Source organism: Mauremys mutica, chromosome 1 (genome assembly GCF_020497125.1).
Source record: "Mauremys mutica isolate MM-2020 ecotype Southern chromosome 1, ASM2049712v1, whole genome shotgun sequence".
NCBI classification, from domain to species: Eukaryota; Metazoa; Chordata; order Testudines; family Geoemydidae; genus Mauremys; species Mauremys mutica.
Genome location: NC_059072.1, coordinates 200,569,673 through 200,587,155, shown reverse-complemented (window position 1 = coordinate 200,587,155; position 17,483 = coordinate 200,569,673). Strand labels below are relative to the sequence as shown.

The window sequence follows — 17,483 nt, the reverse complement described above, 5'->3', positions numbered from 1 at the left end:
ACATTATCTAAAAGTTCTCTAGTATGAGTACCATCTAGTGGTCACATGTTGCATTAAAGGCTAGTGCTGTTAATGTCAAGATCAAGAGGTAGCCTATTGTGGAAACAGGATATGAAGCACAGAATGGTATTGCTGCCATGAAGACATCATTATAAAGCTTTGCTGCTTAAATTGTATGACTAACGATTTTAGGATAGGAGCCAAAAATGTGCACATTTGCCCACGACAAAGGATGCAAGCCTCTTTTTTTCCCCGAGTTACAATTAAAGGGCCATATCCCGTCCTCTAATGTCAATGGAAGAGTCACATGAGAAACAAAGATGGGATATAGCCCACAGATAACAATTTTTTAGATAGCTGTGGTAACTGCTATGTGAAGAGATCTTCATGTAAAATGAATCTAGAAATTGCCAGCTCATGACATTTTGAAGACCGTGGGCAATATTTTCCACTGACTTATTTCTTTTAAAATAATTGTTTCAAGATAAAAGCTTTGACCAACTCTTGCTGTGGTCAGCACCTCTCAGTATCCATACAACATTAGAACATGGGCTTGTGTTGTAAAGGAATAGTATGAGAATGATGGGAGAACTGCAAAATGTTTGATGCAGCTGAACATTCAGATGTCTGGGTGATTAGCTGCCTCTATTCAGTCTGCCCTGTTGCAATAGAGCTCTCCCAAAGCAGGCCTCCTCACACAGTTTTAATCTTTGCCCCTCCCTTCCCTGCCTACTCCCTTGTCTATTTTCACCATGTTCTATGTTTGTCTAAGGGCTTGTCTAAATTCAAAGTTGCACCAGTTTAACTGTACTGTATTGAAAACTGTTAAATTTGTAAGCTGGTGCTTTAAATGCTCAGGGGGTTTCCTGGTCCTGCTTGCAGGCTAGGGGCTATGGAGGGAAGCGAGTGATCTGGGCCTTGCAGCAGTCAGTCTACAGACGTAAAGTGGGGTGAGTTGTGCCTCTGTTTTGGGGAGCAGCCTTCTTTCTCTCTCACTCTGTTTTTGTGTTCTTGTGGGGTATCGTGCTGGATTCTAACACATAAAGTGGTGTTATGTTGCAAGCTTCCTACAAGAGTATTTTATGTTATCTAATTTCTCTGTTTAAATGCCAGGAACATAAACTAGAGCTCTGATTTTAAATCAGCTTAGTTAAACTGGTGCAAAACGCTGTGTAGACCCTCTTATTTTGCGTTTTCACTAGGCTTATTTCAGTTTAGCTTGAACTAATAAGGAATGGGTTTAAAGTAAACTAAAATAAGCCTTTTTAAAAATGAAATAAGAGTGTCCACACAGGGGTTTGCACCAGTTCAACTACACTAGTTTAATTAAACCAGTGCAAATTTATGTAAACAACCATTAATTTACTTGTAAGTTCTTCACAGCAGGCACCATGATTGTTTATTAAATCTCTGTGAAGTCCCATGCAAAATGCTGCTGCTATATAAGGGTCAGATTCTGACATCTGTACAATGAGCAGTACCTTGCTTTTCAAGCAGGTTCCAGTGGGACTACTCCCAGAGCCAGGTGCTACTCAACATGAGTAAAATTGGATGATTTTGGCCCTAAATCTTTAATAATAGCAATAAAGATACACACTGCTTCCTGTTTTGATGAAATCAGAAATATTCTACAAGGAGTCTTTTAATTGTATTTTAATATTTATAGTTTCGAGCCTGGCTGAAAAAAATAGAGGCATACACACATTAAAATTAATCCATTTACAAATATTTATTGAACTTGTAGCACCTTCTGTTCCATTTGTTTCAAGAACAATCTACTTAGGTCACTAGTTCAAATCCACCCAAGGTCAGTAGTGACCAAAAGTTGTTTGGTGTGTTGTAGGCTCTACCAGCTCCTAAGGGAGATAACTCCATATTTTATCTTCACCACGGGTTTTTCTTTGACTGTCTCAGTCATGTTTCTTTGTGTCCCTCTTCCGCCTCAGGCCGCCTCCTCTCTCTCTTTCCCTTCCATTTTTCTGACTGGCTCTTTCCTTTTAAATTGTCTTTGTTTCTTTCTCATTCCAGCCTATGTATTTCTGCTCCATGTGCTACTTTCCTGTGTCAGAGGTACAGCACGTGGGAAGGCATAGGCGCCGACTTTGTGGGTGCGCCAGAAAAAAAATAGTGGGTGCTCAGCACACACCAACCACAGCTGTTTGGCAACTTAGGGCGGGCTTGTGGGAAGGCAAAGAGCAATGAGCGGTGGGTGGGAGGGGGCAGAGTTGGGGCGGGGAGAGGTGTAGTGAGAGTGGAGCCTTGGGAAGCAGGGGGAACAAGGGTGGGGCTTCAGGGGAGGGACGAGGCAGAGCGAGGATGGAGCCTTGTGGGAAGGGGCAGAATGGGGGTGGAGCCTCAGGGCAGAGTGCAGATGAAGCACCCTTGGGGAAAACTTAAAGTCAGTGCCTATGTGGGAAAGGTGCCTGAACAGAGGAATATAGACATACCTAATATGTCAAACAACCCCTGAACCTAGGGTGACCAGATGTCCCGATTTTATAGGGACGGTCCTGATTTTTGGGTCTTTTTCTTATATAGGCTCCTATAACCTCCACCCCCGTTCCGATTTTTCACATTTGCTGTCTGGTTACCCTACCTGAACCCTACCTCCACTCAGGGGCGGCTCCAGGCCCCAGCACGCCAAGCGCGTGCTTGGGGCGGCATGCCGTGGGGGGGCGCTCTGCCGGCCGCCGGGAGGGCGGCAGGCAGCTCCGGTGGACCTCCCGCAGGTGTGCCTGCAGAGTGTCTGCTGGTCCCGCGGCTTCGGTGGAGCATCTGCAGGCACGTCTGCGGGAGGTCCACCGGAGCCACGGGACTGGCGACCGGCAGAGCGCCCCTCGCAGCGTGCCGCCATGCTTGGGGCAGCGAAATGGCTAGAGCTGCCCCTGCCTCCACTGTACAACTCCACAGCAGGCTGGGATCCCCCCTGAACATACCAACGACAAGAAAAAATCAAGATAAGAAAACTGCCCCTTCCTTCCACTTCAGCCATAGATAAACCCAACCCTCTGTGTTGTTAATCTGATTCATGGTCCAGTGTCAGACTCTGGGTGGATAGGGGGATGGGGCTTTTGGCTGAGAATTCTAACTATCCTTTTCCTCAATCAATTATCATCATCTGTCAGTCATCATGATCATCACATGCTGAGGAAACTAAGAATCATCCAAAGACTGATGAGCTCATAAATAACAATTATTCAGAGTTGCTTGAAGTATAATTATGGGCAGAAAATTGACTGCAAAGGTGGCACCTTCTTACTCAGCAAATCTGTTCCCTGTGAGAATTCAGAGTTCCATCTGCTGACAAAAAATGTTTTTACTGCTTTTTACTCTTGTTAGATCTTCAGAGCCAACACAGCTATGACAGAGTGAGCTGGATTCTATTCTGGTTCATGCATTATCAACAGACTTGTTAACTAAGTTCCAATTGAAGCTTCTTTTTTGTAGTGCTGATGCCTGAAGCAAAATGGACCCCGTTTTGACTTTTACATCTCAATTTATCTCTAAAGAGCTGGCCTGGAGAAAAATGTCTTTTCATTAGTAAGTTGATTCATCAGGTTCTGATGTCACTGAGAAATAATAAGCATGTAGCTTCATGGTGGCATGTCTACAGCATCCATTTTCAGATTATAATCACAAAGCTGGTGTGTAGGAAAAAATTTGGGTACAAGTTTTGCAAGCACAAACGACATCTGCAAAAGGGAGCCCAGACTTCTGCAAACGTAGGTCAAAATATCGAACAACGTGGTGACAAGCACAGCCCAAATATTCCCATCCCAAACAATAGCTCTATATTTTCCCTGCAATCACACCTTCAGGCAGAGGTGTGACTGAAGTGAGGAGTCTTTACCATCCTATACATGGTATACGTTTGAATGGTGGTAAATATACGTACCCTCTTAAATCACTTCTGGAGATGCTTTTTAGTTGAACCACTTCCCCTGCTTATATCCATAGCTGGATCAGCATCTCTTTTGGCCAAACAGCATGGAGTATCATTAACAGTGACTCCACATCCTGCGTTTGCCTTAATGGAAGCCAACCCATTGGGGATGGGATGGGAAAATGTGGACTTAAGAATAACCTGTATTAAAGAAAAGAAGAGCAGGTGCCTATGTTTAGCTGCCTGAGACTTCTATCACCGGACTAAATCAATCAGTCATAATGTAATTGAGCTTTATCTAATTACACTCTTTGTATAATGTGAGCACGTGGCAAATTCCAAGGGTGTTGAGCTGCCCTGCGGTGGCTCACAAGCATGAGTAGCAACCTTAGGGCAGGAAACAGGACACAAACCCCAAATTGGTTGTGATTTCTATACTTAGATTTCACCAACCAGTTATCAAGTGTGGACTCCTCATGCACTATAACAGCCTTACTATGCAGTCACAGACAGTCCTCTTGAGTACTCTGACCTAACTTGCCCCCCAGGTAAGCTTGCCTTTGTGATAGATGGTCCCTTATGCCAAAAATCACAACAATATTCAGGTTACTGCCAATCCTAAAGGACCAGTCACTTACCCCAGGCCAGCTGCACTTTAGATCTTACACCAAAGACATTTGTAGCCAATCCTATAATAAACCAGCACACACTTTATTAACTAAGAAAAAGAAATGTGAGTTATTTCCAAGGTTAAAGCAGGTAAACATACATGCACAAATGAGTTCCAGTCTGAAGTTTTAAAAGGTAATAGAAGCTTCTATAATAAGCAAGTTCTATGTGTCCTTTAGGGCTAACCCAGGCCAAGCCCTGGGGATCTTTTGCCTTATGCTTAGTAATCCTTGCCCCTCAGAGTCCAAGCATCATTAAAGATACCGTTTCTTCTTGTTTCCCCCCCCCCCCCCCGCCAATGTTCAAGCTGATGGGATGAGTTCACACAAGTTCATGAGTCTCCTCTTCATGGAGGTGGGAAGGAATGCATTTAATAAAGCCTTTGTTCTTTGATGTATCACTATGGCTCATTTGGTTGCAATGGGCCTTCTTGGTGGGCAGGGCCTAACCCCTTCTGTAAGAGGCCAGCATTTTCCGTTAATGTTTCTTTCCAGTTTGATGACTCACACAATTAGAGGATTACAATGCAAACATTTAATATACTTTATAACCTGAGGTACAGATGTTTTCAGTGAGATTAATACATGCAGCATCCTACAAGCGTTTCATAAATTCTAAACTCTAACCACATTTTTATAACTCTAATACCTATTTTAACAATTCTAACACACGGGTGAGCCAGCCTGGTCTCCAGCTATGCATTTGTCAGTCTTCATTTGAGTCCTATGGGCATTGGCATGAGCTAGCAACTGGTCTGCCAGAGTCACGAAGGACTCTTGTAATTCACTCTACATGTTTACTGTGTAAGTATTTGTATTTTGCGTATGGCTATGGACAGTTACATGAAGAAACCTGATAGTCCTGTTAGAATAACCAGTAATGTGAAATCAGTAAAGTTAAAAATGAAAGTTATCATAAAAGAGAGACACTTCTTGGAATATCACGCAAACAGGCCTGGATTCAAACCAGTCCTTCACCTCACACCTCCACTTGGACTAAGATAGAGGAATAGGACCAGCTGAGTGGCATGGTACTGTAATAGTATAATGAGATGGGCTATAGAACACATTAGCTCAGAACTCTGCTTCCCCAAGCCACTGAAAACCAGAGGTGTTGTGCTGATGGCACATTTGACCTGTGAAAGAGGCCTGTGTATTGGACTGCTCCAGTGGCACAACACCTGCTATTTGATCTTCAGTAGCAGAGAGTGGGTACAGCATGGAATTATTAATACCTTCCATCCACTATAGCACAGAAACTAATGCACAGAAACAAAGCTTCTGTGGGCTTGGCTACACTTGCAAGTTAGAGCACATTAAAGCAGCCCCAGGCACCCTAACTCACGACGCTGGCAAGGCACTTAGAGTGCCTGGACTCTGCAGCTGGAGCGCTCCTGGTAATCCACCTCCACGAGAAGCATAATGGCTGCTGCGCCTCGGCTGAAAAGCGTCACTGTGAATGAAGTGTTGCATTACTGCGCTTTGATCGGCCTCCGGAAACGTCCCAAATTCCACTCTTGTCATTGTTTTGGACTCTGCTGTAGGAATGCAGATATGCCCTTTCAAAGCTCCATTTCTGACATCCGGCATGCTTATCTGCTCTGGGACAAAGCAAGCCATTAGTGTGGAATGCTGCTGTTGAGAGTGTGTGTTTGAGAGAGAGAGGAGAGGGGATCTGCTGCTGTCTGAACTTACAAGACAGCATACTGACATGCTTTCAGCCTCCCCAAAAACCCACTCTCTCTCCCCCCGCATACACACAACACACTCACTGTCACACTCCACTCTCCCCATTTGAAAAGCACATTGCAGCCACTTGCATGCTGGGCTAACTACCACAATGCACTGCTCTCGGTGGCATTGCAAGAGCTGCTAATGTGGGCATGCCAATGCGCTTAAATCTGACAGTGTGAACACCCTGCAGCGCTTTCCCTTCCGCACTCTCCAAGGGCTGATTTAACTCACAGCGCTCTACATCTGCAAGTGTAGCCATACCCTAAGTTACAAATAAAAGCATTAATGTGAGTGTCGATGACTCTGAAGATCCTTTGGCACATGAAATTCTGGATGCCTTTCCAGGCCCATCCACAGCACATTGAAAGGTCCATGATTTTCTAATTTCAGCAAAAGGAATTTTAAAGCAATTAGCCTGCGTTCTCGCTAATGTCCCCACACACTCTCTGCAGGCCTCCCCTGGCCCTTCTGCATAGCCGTGCTGTAAGGACACATTCCATTCACTTTGAAAGACTGCATAGAAGCAAGAAATAACAGCTCAGTTCACAGGGATCTTATGTATTGTTGTAAGGCTGATAACACTCCCAAAGCTCTTAATTAGTGTCGAAATCAGACTAAAAGTTCTAGAAGATTTAGGACACTGTTTAGATCAGACTTTTCACTCTACATGTGGGCCAGAGCCTCAGCTGGTGTAAATAGCTGTATCTCCATTGAGGTCAATGAAACTATGACAATTTACACTCACTGAGCATGTGGCCCATATATTTTTATTGACAAGCAGTAAATATTTCACTGGTACCCTGCTAATAATTACGGCTTGGTCTGGGCTACAAAACCATGCCCCCTCTCTATATATAAGTGGTATCTTCTGATATACTTCCACAAGTCTCTTCCTGGAGAAATTCTGCATTTTTTCCCTCTTCTGCCCTGCACCCCAGCGCTGTCCCCTGACTCAGCTCCCTCATGAGTTGTTCTTATGGCTGCTGCTATTCTGTCCCAGGGCCATTTTCATGCTGCAGCAGAAGCATAGTGATGAAGGGCATGAAGAGAAGGAAGTTACTGGCATTGCAGTTATGATTTTTTTGTGCTTTCAAACTCACTCCTACTTTTGTTCACAAGAAATACCAGCACTGGTGCACAATCTCTAGTGCCAGATCCAGATTGCACAATCTGGTGCAATCTCCAGATGACTTCAGAATGGGTTGTCCCTCCACATAATCAGGAAATGAAAACAACAAGGAGTGCGGCGGCACCTTAAAGACTAACAGATTTATTCGGGCATAAGCTTTCATGGATTAAAAAACCCACTTCTTCAGATGCATGACTCCATGGATCTGAAGAAGTGGGTTTTTTACTCACAAAAGCTTATGCCCGAATAAATCTGTTAGTCTTTAAGGTGCCACTGGACTCCTCATTATTTTTATGGATACAGACGAACACGGTTACCCCTCCGATACTAGGAAAGGCAAGAAATCCAGATGAGGACCTTAGAGAAGCATGATGCTACTTTACTTGCTCTGGTTGGATTTTGTCTTTTATGGTGGCAGTGATTTTAGATCACCATTATCAGCAACAAATAGTTTGGGACTGAGCCTCACAGCAAGATTTAATAATACGTCTGACCATCATCCCCTAGCAATGGCTGCTGCTTCTTAAAGGTACAAACAACATGATGCAATGATTATGGTAGCACTGGCTTCTAATAGCCTCTGTCTGACTTACTTCCTGCTCTCTTTTTGAATAGGTAGAAAGTTAATGATGCCCTTTCTTATATCCTTTATCTTATTTAATCCTCAATCTAAAAAATAACAACCCCTCACACACACACATACTGCCCCCAAATTTTTTCCCTTGTTCCTGGCAAAAGACAGTAAATAATTCTTGCATAACCTTTGACTTTTGAACCTATTCACTCTGTTGATTTGCTTGTGTCATTTTAAGTTGGGCTTTGTCTAGACTAAATCAGAAGCCTTAATAGACTTGAGAAGAATGCAATTTAGATCCGGTAGAAAGTGTCATGTCCCAGTCCTTGTGTGGTCCTGTTGTGTTTGATTTTGTTTTATTGGCTTTTAGAAGCTGCCCAGCATCTTATCCTGACTTTAAATGTTCAGAATCTATCACTATCAAAGTATGCGCTGACTGAGAGTTAGGGTAGTGAGAATAAAGAGCATTGCTGTTGCTAGCTAAACAGCATCTTACTCAGTGAGGCATCTGGGGTTGAGGCCCTGATGATAACAAACACTAGAAGTAGGAATAGGCCAACTGGTGCTGTCTGGAATCTTCGTCCCTTCTCTAGTCTGCCCTGATAATTTTGGGAAAAGATCAAATAAGGAGAACCTTCCCATACACCTCAACTTGGTCATGCTCCTCCTTCCCAGATTGCTCCTCAACATACTGCCAGTTTCTTCCCAATACACCATCCTTAGAGCCATCTAGCTTACCCTCCTCCCCAAAAAACTCTCTAACATGCTAACAATTGCAGGAGACCATCACGTAGCCCAGGGGTCGGCAATCTTTCAGAAGTGCTGTGCCGAGTCTTCATTTATTCACTCTAATTTAAGGTTTCACGTGCCAGTAATACATTTTAACATTTTTAGAAGGTCTCTTTCTATAAGTCTATAATATATAACTAAACTATTGTTGCATGTAAAGTAAATAAGGTTTTTAAAATGTTTAAGAAGCTTCATTTAAAATTAAACTAAATGAAGAGCCCCCGGACTGGTGGCCAGGACCCGGGCAGTGTGAGTGCCACTGAAAATCAGCTTGCGTGCCACCTTTGGCATGCATGCCATAGCTTGCCTACCCCTGACCTAGCCATACAAACTGCATCTCCAACATACCACAGCAAAATGTTTAGAATGCCTCATTCTTACTTCTCATTCCTGAAGGCTGAATACACAACCCACACTGCAGGCTGCTGGAGTAAGCAGACCAGATTCTATCCAAATGATACATGGAGCAGATTTAACTTAGTTGCAGAGTTGGTTGAAAAACAGGACTTCATTCTGGGGAAATTGTTCCTGATTATTTTCTCCTTTCTCTTAAATTGATGACTGAAATTTTGAATTTTGACATTTTTTGCCAGCTCCCTAGCTAATCAAAAACAAGATGAAATGTTTTTAAAAATTGTCATTGAAATTTTTTTATTTGAAATTTCAGTGAAAAATGTCATCTAAATTGCAATTTACAAAAATTATTGTCGAGCTGGACTCAGTTGTTTTCAATAGAGCTACACTAAATTTTCACAAGATCAGAATAATCTGTCCCAGCCAGTATAACTCCCATGGCAGCGTCTGATCTAAATTAAATAATGAATGTTGTAAACTGTTTGTGAGTTACAGGTTGGTCATAAAATGGGTGTAGATGGTAAAGTAGTTTAACTTGCACTGATTTGGTATTGAGACGGCGTGCAAAGGGAATGAAACACTCACAGCCAGGAGGCAGAATGGGGTGTAGCAAGCAGTAACAGGAGGGTGCAAAATGAAGTGTGGTAGGGTAGGGTGGCTTCATCTTACATATTCTTTCCAGTTCCAGTTGTACTCTTGCCTCATTCTTTTGCCTAACAAGACTTACATTGAACAAGAAATCTTGTTGAATAAAGAGATTTTTCATCCTGCTTTGTGAATGCCTGTTGACTACTTTTAAAAGCAACTCATCTGTAATCTACAGAGCAGCCGCAGAAAACAAGACCCCAGGCATAATCTGTTATCATAGATGCTCTGTCCAGCAACAAATATCCATTGAAAATTAGGAATTAGTTTGTATTCCTATCAGTACTGAGACAATCAAGCCACAGAACTTATGATCAATATATTTACGTAGCCACCTTAACTGAAGATATATATGGCAACATGTGTGTGCCTTCCATGTTGTACAAACCTAAAATTCTGATAATATTATGTTACCACATTTCCTTGATGACTGTGTCACGTGTAGCATGCCTGTGATTATTTGCTAGAGGAAAGAAGCAGAAGCCACGCCTCTCTCTCCTTATGTTCTTAAAATATTTAAATACAGGTGTCAGCGTGGAGCTAGCTTAATTTAATATCCAAAAGAGAAGCTGCTCAAAGGACATACCCAAGTCTGCAATGTAAGTAGCCAACTAAAATGTCTATACATTTTATTACCATTATTGCAAGGTGTTTGTATCTGGCTTTTACATTACACAGTAATATATGGCCACAATTTTCAGCAGTAACTGACTTTGAATGCCTCACCCCTTGGGTACCCAACTTCAAAACATCTGAAAGGGTATGATTTTCACAGTATGCTGAGCACCTACCTGCTTGATAAAAATCATCCACCTTTGAAATGTCTGAAGTTGAGCATCCAAAAATTGAGGCACCCAAAATTATGTCATTTTTGACAAATTTGGCTATATATAAGTTGTGTGTATTTAGTGTGTTCATATACTTGTGTGTGTATTTCTCTCTATACATATATGTGTGTGTGTGCGTGCATTTCTATGTATGTTTATGTGTATATGCATATGTTGCTTGCAGTTGTTAGGATCATCTAGGTATATGTCATCAAATACATTCCCTGCCATTGCAAGGGCCTCAGGCCTAGGTCCTTCCTATTCCCTGCCTGTGGCACACAATAGTTTAGCATCCTGAGGGCTGTAATACTTTAGTCTAATCCAGTTTATTGGGCTCGATACAAGGGTAACTGCATGGGGTTTAGTGGCCCGTAATATTCAGGAGGACAGACTAGGTGATCTCGTGTGCCCTTCTGTCCTTAAACTCTATAATTCTGTGTCTGTGTGTGTGTGTGTAATGCACACACACCTTGTCAAATAATGTAAGTTTCCAGTTCATGCAGGGGGGTTATACATACAATTTAAGTTGCTACAAGTACTGTACAAAAAAAATATTTTTTTAATTTCTCCTTGAGACCAACCAATTTGAACCAAAGGTCAATACAGATCTGATCCTGCACCAATGAAGTTCATGGGAGTTTTGCCATTGATGTCAATAAGCACAAGATCAAGCCCAAAATACCTGTTCCCTCTTCCTTTATTGTACATGTTCGCAGGTGCTGTTCTTATCAGTTGTTTTACATCTTCTGCAAGAAAGTCCTGAAGAGGCTGCTGAGTACAAGTCAGATTGTGTTGTATGTTTAACCTGTTATTAATTACGTGTTCATTACAGTAACAACAGGTGCTCTATCTGCTCTTGTGATGTCAGCAGACTCAAGTGCTTGTCGTTGTTTTCTGTGGGCATGATCACACGCTGTCATCTTTTTTCTGTTATATTTTGTTATGTATCACTACTATTAACATTGTCAAGGCAGTTTCAGGTAAAATACAGCATTCAAAACATGCCTGCAGGTTTTCACTGTTCTGGGTCAGCGAGTCCCACATTGTTCAGACATCTCCACTGTGTCTCTACTATACCAGTGGTTTTCTGGAAAGTGGAACACAACTGATTTATTAGTGAGTGGTCCCGGTGACATTGCACAAATAAAAAGAATGTTATTGAAACAACTTTTTTAAAAAAAATATAGCATACATTTGCAATATAAGGCTAGATCCCCAGCCCTGCTCAGACAGTGCCGAGAGGCTGTGATACTATCTTAAATGGTCCTCTATGATTGGGAGAATCTGTGCATGGTATAATGCTGGCTTATGCACTGCCCATGGAGCTGGCTGGTGAGCCAAGGGAAGCAGGTTGCACTATCTCAAAGGATAGTACCACCTCTACCTCGATATAACGCTGTCCTCAGGAGCCAAAAAATCTTACCATGTTATAGGTGAAACCGCGTTATATCGAACTTGATTTGATCCACTAGAGCGCACAGTCCCGCCCCCCTGGAGCACTGCTTTACCGCGTTATATCCAAAGTTGTGTTATATCAGCTGGCATTATAACAAGGTAGAGGTGTATAGGATGCAAGGTCTTTCTGAGTGCCTGGGAGCTTCAGCAAGGGATTGGAACTCCTCAGGCATAGTATAGCGAGACAGGAGGGTATTAGTTTCCTGATACAAGATGAAAAAGCCTAAACTATCTTGTTTACTTTTGAAAAAATCTTCCTTAGGCTGATAACTTTTTGCTTCTTTCCAGGCCACATGGAGTTCATTCCCTGCTAAATTACTCATCTCTGAAAACCAGGGACCATAAGGACACTTGTCATATGTAGATAGTGTCATGAACACAGATCTCTGCCACAACTGAGCTCAGGTAACATTATCAGATTTTGAGGGTGGAGGTCATGTTCTGTGGGCAGTTTAATTGAATTTGTTGTTGTAATTTCTGGTAGGGGTGCCACTTTATATGTGTGTGTGTGTGTGTTTTGTACCATTGATATTTATCCCAAATGCCCACTGAGGTTGTGATTTATTATAATCCGCCTGCTACATTTTTGGTACCTGTCCTTGCGCTTGTAAATCTGTATTTGCTATTATGAATGTGTCTGGTGTGAAGTGGAAAAGTCACACACTGGACTCTTGGGTCACAGGGGCTGTTTGAATGTTAATAGCATTCCAGATGGCCCAGTCACAACCATGAAGGTAAGGTAAACACAGCCATTAAAAGATAATAGTCCCAAGGAGGGAGGGGGAAGGTTAACCAGGGATCGTTAACCTGAGTCATTCAGGATGTTCCTGCAACTTCATGTGCCCAGTCACAGTTAGCATTTCAGTTGAGCAGGCTTCCAAATACTCACCAGGAAAGGGGCTGGAGAGGAAATGGCGTACTCTCTTCAGTCAGGAGTAATCTTCCTCACGGGGTGAGGAGATGCTATAAAACAGCTCTCCGGGGAGAGAGGGTCCATTTTGGGACAGGCAAGCTGGCTGGAAGGGAAGAGGAAGGTTCTAACTGGAGATGCAGCCTGCCCTGAGGTTGGGTCCTGAGCATGATCTCTTCCACGGGTAATCCATATTTAATCCTGCTGAATGGCTTGCATGGCTTTGCTGTGATTAAAGGGTAGTGCTGGTCTGTAAGAGCTTTCTCTACTGCCCACCTCAGATGTTTGATATTTAACTTCTTTTTATTTTGGTTCTTCATCTCCTGTACTTCTTTAAAATAAGTGTTGCTTTGGTTTCATATGATAGACATTGGCTCTGTTTTATAGTGGGGGAATGAATAGATGGAGCCAGATCCTCAGCTGGCATAAATCGGCATGCCTCCATAGATTTTGTGCAGTACCAGCTGAGGATCTGGACTGTAAAATCCTCAGAGAATCAAGGACAAAGGAAAGAAGTGAGTTACTGGTCACATGGGAGAGAGAAATGATGGCTTCTATTTATGAAGGATGTCAGAGAGGCTTCTGTATGTACAGTGTAGGTAGGGTGACCAGATGTCCCAATTTTATAGGGACAGTCCCAATTTTTGGGTCTTTTTCTTATATAGGCTCCTATTACTCCCCACCCCCGTCCCGATTTTTCACACTTGCTGCCTGGTCACCCTGAGTGCGGGCACTAATTGGACAAAAGAACTTGTAGCTAACTTGGTACCATCACAGCTGTCAATGGCATGTCCACTCATTGAACAAAGGTAGAGTACAGCCCTCGTTTGCCTCTCATTTAGTATTATTATTAATAATCATATATTACTTTTAGTACAGTAATACCTACCAACCCCAATCACAGATTAGGGCCCCTTTGTGCTAGATATTGTGCACGCATGTTGGACACTTGTATAATGCCACTGATTGCAATAGAGTTGATTCTGATTCACAGCACTGTGAAAAGAGAATCCCCTCCATGGAGTTTTCTGTTTTCTTTACCAATGTAATAGCCAATACATTCACCCCATGATTTTTGCATGAACCTCTTGCTGATTTTATGGGAAGTTCTGTGCATGGAAGAATGGTAGATTGTGGTCAGTATATACCTAGTGTGGTTATTACTTGTTTTGACTTGGGTGGGGAACTAATCTAAAATGTGTTCATATCAGTGTCAATTTTGAGCTGTCCTTGAGGAAGCCAAAAGCATGAAATAGGCTCCTTACAGTTGCTTTCTTTATTTCCAGAGTGGAACCGTAAAATGGATTTCAACCACTCAGAAACAAACGTTGTCCTGCGGAATTTTCTCGAGATGTACGTGGAAGAGAGGAAAAGCGTTAGGCTCAATAATTTCACCAGCCCGGCCTTGAAGGAGCAAGAGGAGATAACAGCCTCTTTTTATATCCTTATCATCGTTGGCTTTTTTGGCTTCCTCCTTTTCTCCCTGATGATCAGCAATATTGTTTCCAACAAGCCTGAAAACTACATTGACTATCTCTATTCTGGGAAGTTTAACAACCAGGGAAATGAGAAAGGACTTCACAGAAAAGAAAGCAAAGACATATCGGTAACGATTAGCGACAAAGTGATGGTGGACCCCAACAACACTAGGGAATGGCAAAAAACTGACAGCAATAACAATGAGCCCGAGGCACCAAGCCAAGAAGCAATTCTGAGAAACATATGAAAGAGCATTGATGGACCTTCTTTAAAGAAGGAACAGGAATCAAAAGGTGATCTTATTGTTCACAAAAGTGAGATACTGGTAGCACTGGCTAGTGCCAGGACATGCACAGAGCAGTATGGTGCAAGCTTCCTACATGCAGCTGTGAAAGCACCTCCTCAATCCTGATGTGCAACACAATGCCCTTGCGATGCCAGCACTGGGCCTGTGCAAAAGTGACTGGAAATCAAGTGCAAACTTGTGTAACTCTTTTATATTCTGTTTTCTAATGTGTTTTTATAATGCGTCTCTCAAAAGAACAAAATGCCTCCCTCTTTATGCGCCTGTCTTGTCACTGCATGTGCTAGTGGTTTTTCTAGCCATGTTGGCATTATTATTATTATTTGTTATTTATTTATTTGTTTAGCACCAACCATCTCTTCGTGGCTGTATGCTATACAAAAATAAAGACTGTTGACAGTCTCTGGCAAATGGTGCTATGGTCTAATGCAGGACTGCCATAGATCCACAGGGTCTGGTCTGTGCCCCCTCCTATAACCAGGGTGCCACTTGGGCTCGAGCCCTTTAATGAGCCAGGCCCAGGGACGTACACAGTTCCACTAGGGCAGGCCTATCGTCTCCAAGGCTCTGAGACTAGTTCTTCAGCAACAGCGATCCCTGAGTTTCTCTTGGTGACTCCCTGAACCAAATCCAGATGAACCAGACTCCTGTGGGAGGTTTGTACTGTACCCCTTCAAGGTGCAATGCTTTCAGGGAGTATTTGCAGTGACACCAGGGAGCCGTCTCAAAACAAGGTAGCAGGTTATTAGTCACCTGGCATACAGCATCTGAAAGTCCTTAGGTTCGCAAACAGAGGCAGAGATTAAGCCATAGTCCATTCTGGCCAAACCAGTGCCATGAGCCAGCCAAGCTGTAATAGAATCCATCTCCTGCTTCCTCACCCCACCTCTTTTTCCTTAGGCTTTGTCTACACTGGCACTTCATCAGCAAAACTTTTTTTGTTCAGGGGTGTTAAAAAACACACCCCGAAATGACAAAAGTTTTACCGATGTAAAGCGGCAGTGTGAATAGAGCTTTGTCAGCAGAAGTGCTCTTCTGCCGACAAAGCTGCTGCCGCTCATAGGGGGTGGAAATTTTTTGTCGGCAGGAGACCACCTTTGTTCTCCAGTTCACATATCCCACCTGCCAGAGTTTCCTGCTGCTAGGTGTTGATTGTTCAGTCATTGTGTGTGTGGGGGGCAATCTCCTTGTCTCTCTGGATCCTCTGTTGATCTGGATCTCACTCTCTCTCTCTCTCTCTCTCTCTCTCACACACACACACACACACACACACACACACACTCCTCATGCCTCCTTTGCTGTTCCAGGAGCAGTGCTAACCCTTTTGCACTCACGGAGAAGCAATGGGAAATACAGAGGGAAACTGAGACATGCATAGGCTTCATTAAAAACATTACAAAAAAATCCCGCTTTGTCACAGCAGGACACACCGGGAAATCCAGGGATTGGAGCAAACATAGTGTGATTTAAAAAAAAAAAAAAAAAGTAAATTGAGTAAAGGTACTTCTTGTGGGCCTTGAGGAAGAACTAAGACTTGGATAAAGAGAAAGTGCTCACTTTGCAACCTGGTCTGAGGACGGTATTTGACATAATTCCTCCCATCCCCCAGGAAGCCCCTTTGTGTGTAGAAGTGGGAGGGGCCACCGATGCAAGAACTGTGGCCCCACGTCTTACTCTTCCTCTTCTCCCTGGGGCCCTGGCCCTGCTTCTCCTCTTTCCCCTAAGGCCCCACCCCCTGGCCAGGCTGGAAACCGGAGCTGGGCCATGGTAAGAGCCGCCCAGGAAGCAGCCCCGGCCCATGTTCCCACCCCCTGGGGTGTGCTGCCCAGGGCAGGTGGAGGGTCCGGGGCTTCCCACAGAAGCCCGGGCTCCCTGAGTGGCTCTTACCATGGCCTGGCTCTGGCTTCAGCTTCTGGCCTGGCCTGAGGTCTGGGCCTTGGGGGAAGAGGAGGAGTGGGGCAGCTCCATGGCAAGAGGGAGCTAAGGCCCACTTCAGCACCGCCCCCCTCCCCCAGGAAGAGGCTGGTGCCGCTAGTAGGGACTGCATTTTGCAGTGGGTTTGCTGATCACCTTATCAGCACTGCTGCTGCCACTCCGTGCCTGCCCTAGGCTACTATGTCCATATTAAAAAGTGGATGGGCATGGCCCTCCCACATTTAAAAGTGTGGGGGGGACACATGGCCCCGCCTGGTTCTGGCGTTCCTGTCCAAAGCCCATTCAAATCAATGGGATTCACTTTGTTGACTTCAGTGGGCTGTGGATGAGGCCAATAGTTATGGCTAGGGGTGTGTGGCAAGGCAGAAGGGCTGTTATCAGGCACTGTGGCACTTCCTGTAACAATTCCAGTGGAATTTCGTTAGAGAATTCCCTCTGCATTTAATACTAGCCCTGCCAGCAGAAGCTCCCAGGAATCCTCCACTCCTGCTTCCTTGTGGCAAGCAGGAAGTAGGGCACAAGCATAGCTGGGGTTCCAGTGACAGCAGAATGTGTGACAGCACCAGCTTAGCAAGCAGTAACTAGATTGGATCGATGCCCCAAGAACCACAGGCTTCATGATGTTGGAGGGCAAATGCCCATGGCCACCTCTGCTGGGCCACAAAACCCTTGCCTCCTCCACTGAGGGATAGCCCCTCTGGAACACCACACGTTTCAACTACAGTGGGATTTGCCGAGTCAGCCGATCCCTCCAGAACATTTTTCAGTGAGAGAGGGGGAGGATCACAGCCTTAAAT

The 17,483-nt window shown here is 43.8% G+C and overlaps 1 long non-coding RNA gene across 1 annotated transcript; it reads left to right on the top strand.

The window, feature by feature from the left end:
• The first annotated feature begins 887 nt into the window (after positions 1-887).
• On the top strand, positions 888-14,997 carry LOC123365132. Its single transcript, XR_006577442.1, has 3 exons — positions 888-950; positions 12,347-12,463; positions 14,255-14,997. It is a non-coding gene; the product is annotated as an uncharacterized LOC123365132 (long non-coding RNA).
• The last annotated feature ends 2,486 nt before the right edge of the window (positions 14,998-17,483 follow it).